The sequence below is a fragment of the Rhinolophus ferrumequinum genome, chromosome 13 (genome assembly GCF_004115265.2).
Source record: "Rhinolophus ferrumequinum isolate MPI-CBG mRhiFer1 chromosome 13, mRhiFer1_v1.p, whole genome shotgun sequence".
NCBI classification, from domain to species: Eukaryota; Metazoa; Chordata; class Mammalia; order Chiroptera; family Rhinolophidae; genus Rhinolophus; species Rhinolophus ferrumequinum.
Genome location: NC_046296.1, coordinates 22,224,773 through 22,231,267, shown reverse-complemented (window position 1 = coordinate 22,231,267; position 6,495 = coordinate 22,224,773). Strand labels below are relative to the sequence as shown.

Below are 6,495 nucleotides of genomic sequence, written 5' to 3'. Positions count from 1 at the left end.
GAAACAATACACAATCCCAATACTTTTCGAAATATAGAGAAGATTTTGTGGACATTAAGAAATTCTCATGCCCTGAAATCACAAAATGCAATGAGACAATTTCCTGCTAATGATGACTGACCTAGCTCCTAGCTTCTGTCAGGATCATGTGATTGGCTTGGCAGAGTAACCATTATTTTCTTGCTTTTTCTATCTTATGCTTTACAAAATACCATCTTGAGAAATCACAAGACCTGTAATACTGATGAGTAAGAAATAATGAACAGTGGAATAGGTTACTGTACATTATAATGGAAAATCAGTTGACATTGAAAATCAAAGCACAATTCTCAAAGACAAAATTGTCACTTAAAGTACAATATACTGTCTGAAAAGGTACTGGAAATTGTGAATGAGGAGAGATGGGGAGCTGCATAACAGGTGAAGAAGAAGCAGCAAATAAACTTTTTTATTCTTTTCTTGAGATGGAAAGATGCTATTCAATCACTAGATTCTGAAAATCTGACCAGTGTTTTTGGAAAACAATGTGTCGGGAATTTCCCCCTCACTATTTACTAGTTCCATATGTAGCATAGACGTTGCAAAAGCTCGAGTTAAGTCTCAGTTTTAGGGAGTGCCTCAAGGCAGCAGGGTTCATGCACTGGGCACGCAGATAAGAGAGAGGGTTTTGAGTCTGAGAAGAGGGGTCTTGAGAGCAGCAATATGTGAGAGACTAGTGTTAACAAGCCAACAGATCTTGGTCTAACATAGGTACTGTATTATTTACCGAAGGATGCATAAAAATTACCCCCCAAATAGCAGCTGAAAACAGGATGCATGTATTATCTTACAGTTTAAGGGGGGCGATCAGGAGTCCAGAAGAGTTTAGCTGGGTGATTTTGGTGCAGAGTCCCAAGCACTCAAGCTGTTAGCTGGGGCTGCAGACATCTGAAGGCTTGGCTGGGCTTGGTGGCTCTGCTGCCAAGCTCAGTCACAGGGGTGTTGGGAAGACTCAGTTCCTTTCTGACTATTGGCTGGAGGCTTCAGTTCCTTGCCCTGTGGGCCTCACTACACAACATGACAAAGATGAAAGAGAGAGAGAGAGAGAGAGAGAGAGAGAGAGAGAGAGAGAGAGAGAGAGAGAGAGAGAGAGAGAAAGAGAGAGAGAATGCACTCAAGACAGAAATCACAGTCTTGATAAGCTCATCTCAGAAGTGACATATCGTTACATCTACCATATGCTACTGTGAAGTGGGAGGGGACTACACAGGGGCTACTACCCGGAGGTAGATGTCACTGGGAGCCCACTTGGAGGCTAGGCATCACAGGTACAAACTCATTTCTTAAGATTGTTCTCTCTAGGAACTATCAGGTCAAATCTGAAATCTGTGTAATAATGAAGCCTAAAAGCACAGGCACGTATTTGAAGAAATAGCTTTTTTTGTTGTTTTTAAGTGATCATTGTACTACAAATATTTTAAACATGGGTCAGCAAATTGTAGCCCTTGGGCCAATTTGACTCTGTCTATTTTTTATGGCCCATGAACTAAAAATGATTTTACATTTTTAAATGGTTGGAAAAAAATTTAACAAATTATGTTTAATGACATGATTCAAATTTTAGTGTCTATAAATAAAGTTTTATTGGGACACAGCTAAACCTATTTGTTGAGGTGTAGCCTATGCTGCTCTTGTACTAAAACAGCAGAGTTGAGTAATTACAACAGACTCTATCTGGCCCACAAATTCTAAAGTATTTACTATTTGGCTCTTTATTTAAAAAGTTTGCCAACTCTTGACTTAAAAGGACATTTTAAATAAATTAAAAATTTAAATGTAAAATAAGGTCTTTATTATTTATAAATGACAATGCTCCCTGCTGGCCATCGCAGACGAAAAAAAGCAGCTTGGCGAGGAGTCAAGCAATGGCTACCTCCTAGGGAGTTTGTTCATTATTTCCATTGCTGGGGACTGAGGGCCACTAAGTTTCCTGTGTATTCCGAGGCCTGGGAGTTCTACTTGAATTATGGGAGCTCATCATTATCCTTCTAAGAAGTACTTTTTATTGTTTAAGTAGTGAAGGATAGCAGAATTTGCCGCTTTAAATATGCCACTTTGGCATAAGGGTTATTTTAAGCCAAAAGCAACTGAGTAGAGCAGATACAAGAACATCTCTTTGCCTTCCCCCTATTTGTCTAAATGCAGGACAAAACTTTGTAAAGGTGTGTCCCTTCCCCTCACTGCAAGAAAGGTCAGAAGTTAATCACAAAGAGTGCTCTAAACTCTATCAACTCAGAGAAGGCACCAGAGAAATCTCTATGACAAACCTAGCTGAAACTAGCCTATATCTACCATTAGTTTCCCCCATAAATTTGCCTTCCCATAATTTGTCATTCCTAGAAGCTAAAAGTCCTTTTCCTTTGTCTGGTCAATACTGTAGAAAATTATTGTTCTTTGCTAAAATGCCATATGAGCCCAAGTTCTAACTACCTACTTATTACTGAGCAGTCCCAGGTGTACGTGTGATTCACATGTTAATAAACCCATCTGGTTTTCTCTTGTCAATCTGTCTTTTGTCAGTCTAATTTGCAGGGCCCCAGCCAGTGAACTTAAAATGAGTAGAAGAAAATGAAAAATTTCTTCTCCTACACAATTCTGAGTCAGTTTCCTTTCTGGCAACCCAATGATATCAATAAAGTTAGTGTGGGGGTGGGGACAGTATAATCAGAGAATGCACACTAAGGTTTTAGAAGTAATAGTTGCCCTTTTTTTCTTTATTTTTCTTGTTTATATTTCCTAGAATAAATAATGAATATGTATTGTTTTATGCTACAAAATGAAAGGATAATCAAGCTATTTTTACAAACAGGATCAGAGACAGAGATGGGACCAGATACCTGGGATGCACTGTTTACCACAACTGAACTTACTCAGTTTAGAGCTGATTTTTTTGGAGAGTTAAGGGAAAAAGTTGAAACAGGAAACATATGGGTTATTTAGTTTGATACAAAATAAACTAACATATTTTTCTAAAGAGACAAGGTTTTTCCGGGCACTGAATTTAAGGAGAAATGTTGTATGTGTGTGGGTTCTTGTTCAAGGTACACTGAGTAATTTAATAAATATCTTAAAATGTGGTTTTGCAAAAGACAGAATGTTCTTCAAATGGATTTTCACATTAGTATGCTGTGAAAACTAGAGACTTACATTGTATGTTAAGATGGTGAAGATATTTCTGTAAGAGATCAAAATAATAAGATCGAGGTAAGTTCCATTCTCCAGTTATTACTTAATGTAGGGGATAGACCCTAGCTCTCACACTCACCTACCTCAGAGCCAAATTCAGAATTTCAATGCTTCTTCCAAAGTAGATCCAAATTCATGTTTAACTATGGACATATTTGTGGGTAGTTTGTGATCCACATTCCTCATCAACCAGCAGAAACTTAATTAAACTCATTCATTAGAGTTTGTTGCCCTTTCTGGTTACCTATTTCTCTACTTTCTCATCCTTAAATCACTACATATCCTCTCTGTGGTCCAGGTTTAGTTTTTGTCCTCAACTGAGGATAATCCAGGTCTTGTCCACCTTACTCAATACAACAAAAGCCCAGTTTGATTAATAGAATAGCCCATTTATTCTTCTCAAGGAAGATGCTAATGCTATATCAATGTACAAAAAAATGGCATATGAAAGACTTCTGCTTTTGACATGATGGTGCACCATTAGTTTCCTCCTACAAGACAACTGGAACCTACATAAAACACAATTTTTATTATATTGCTTATATCACAAATAGAGAACTTTCCCAAGGAGAAAAACAAAAACCCAATGAATCTTGATGTTTCTGAAAACGTAGATTTGAACAGGAGGCAAATGAAATTGCAGCATCAGCCCTGCAATCCAGAAACCAAGCTGTTAGGCCAGTGGCAAGATGGAGAAGTGGCAGGAAGGAGGGATGAGCTTGGGATTCCTGATGCTCCAAATATGGGTTAGAAGTGGTGGTGGATTTGTAGCAGTCCTTGGTTCCTGGTGGAAGTGAATAAAAATTGTATCTGGAGGAAGCATCCTCAATCTGGGCCACATATTTTTCAACAGATGGATATCTACTAAATATCAGCTTACAGTCAAAGATCACTTAAACCATGTAGATTTAAAAAAAGAATGAGATTCCACATAAACAATAAGCAACAAACTTAGACCATCAAGAGCTTCGTGTCTTAGAATAGCAGATAGGAAATATAAAATAGCTATGGATGAAAGTCTTAACAAAACAAAAGATGAAATGGTAAAGATTAAAAGAGATTATAAAGTATAATCAGGTGGCTATGAAGAAGAATTTAAAACCTAATGAGCCCAAATAGCAGCAATCCATTTCCAAGAAAATATTATAGTTGTCAGGAAAGAATCAAGCACCTACCAGTAGTAGAATGGGTACCTTTTGCACAAGAGAATAATATATTTCAATGGAAACAATTTAACTATTGTTTTCATCGTTTTCAATGAAACCATTTAGAGCTATATGCAATACTATAAAAGCATCTCTCAATGCTAAACAAAACAAATAAGATCCTCATGACTATGGATATAGGATTTCATATAGTTCTAAATCAAGCACAATTAAGTTACAGTAATCAAAAACAGTTTGGTATTGGCACAAAGGCAGGCATATAGACCAATGGAATACTATAGACAGCCCAGAAATAAACTTCCATATATGGTCAAATGATTTTCAGCAAGGGTGTGAAGACCATTCAGTGGGGAAAAGGACTGTCTTTCCAACAAATAGAGTTGGAAACACGGGTATCCAATTGCAAAAAAAAAAAAAAAAGAAGTTAGACCCTTACCTTACATCATGTATAAAAATTAACTGAAAATGCATCAAAGACCTAACTGTAAGACCTAAAAGTACAAAATTCTTAGAGGAAAACATAAGGGAAAAGCTTTATGACATTGGGTAAAACCTCCTTTGCATCAAAGCAAATAATCAACAGTGCAAAAAGGCAACTATGGAATGGCTGACAATATTTGTAAATGATATATGTAATAAAGGGTTAATATCCAGAATACATAAAGAACTTCTACAACTCAACAACAAAAAGCCAAATAATTCTATTAAAAAAATAGGTAAAGGACTCAAATAGACATTTATCTGGAGAAGACATATAGTACAAATGACCAAGAAGCATCTGAAAAAATGCTCAACATCACTAATAATTAGGGAAATGCAAATCAAAACCATAATGAGATATCATCTCACACCCAGTATGATGGCTGCTATCAAAAACAAAACAAAACAGCATTTGCCAGGCGTCCTTGTGAGAGTGACATCGTCTTTAAACCATGCATGGCAATCCCTGACGCACAACCGTGATGCCCAGGGAAGACAGGGTGAGCTGGAAGTCCAGCTACTTCTTTAAGATCATCCAACTTATGGAAGATTATCCAAAATGCTTCATTGTGGGAATAGACAGTGTGGGCTCCAAGCAGATGCAGCCGATCCTCACGTCCCTCCGCAGGAAGGCAATAGTGCTGATGGGCAAAACACATGATACGCAAGGCCATCCGAGGACATCTGGAAAACAATCCAGCTCTGGAGAAACTGTTGCCTCATATCCAGGGGAATGTGGGCTTTGTGTTCATCAAAGAGGACCTCACTGAGATCAGGGACATACTGCTGGCCAATAACGTTCCAGCTGCTGCCCGTGCTGGTGCCATTGCTCCTTGTGAAGTCACTGTGCCAGCTCAGAGCACTGGTCTAGGGCCCGAAAAGACCTTCCAGGCTTTAGGCATCACCACTAAAATCTCCAGGGCACCATTGAAATGCTGAGTGGTGTGTTGTTGATTAAGACTGGAGACAAGGTGGGAGCCAGTGAAGCCACACTGCTGACCATCTTCCCCTTCTCCTTTGGGCTGATTATCCAGCAGATGTTTGACAATGGCGGCATCTACAACCTGGAAGTGCCTGATGTCATAGAGGAAACTGCATTCCCACTTCCTGGAGGATGTCCGCAATGTTGCCAGCGTGTGTCTGCAGATTGGTTACCCAACTGTTGCACAAGTACCCCATTCTATCATCGATGGGTACAAGCGGGTCCTGGCTTTGTCTGTGGAGACTGACTACACCTTCCCATTTGCTGAAAAGGTCAAGTCCTTCTTGGCTGATCCCTCTGCATTTGTAGCTGCTGCCACTGTGGTTGCTACCACCATGGCCGCTCCTGCTACTACTGCAGCCCAGCCAAGTTTGAAGCAAAGGAAGAGCCGGAGGAGTTGGACGAGGATGTGGGATTTGGTTTCTTTGACTAATCCCCAGAAAGCAACCAGTACCAACTTTATTTGTGAAACAAGGAAAATAAAGGCTTACTTCTCTTAAAAGTAAAAAAATAATAATAATAATAATAACAAAATAAAACCGAAAATAACAAGTGTTGATGAGGATGTGGAAAAATTAGAACCCTTGTGCACCATTGGTGGGAATGTACAATGGTGCAGCCGCTATGGAAAACAGTATGGTG

General features: G+C 38.9%; 1 pseudogene; it reads left to right on the top strand.

Annotated features, from left to right (window-relative positions):
* Nucleotides 1-5,353: 5,353 nt before the first annotated feature.
* LOC117033229 (60S acidic ribosomal protein P0-like) lies at nt 5,354-6,286 on the top strand (annotated as a pseudogene).
* The last annotated feature ends 209 nt before the right edge of the window (nt 6,287-6,495 follow it).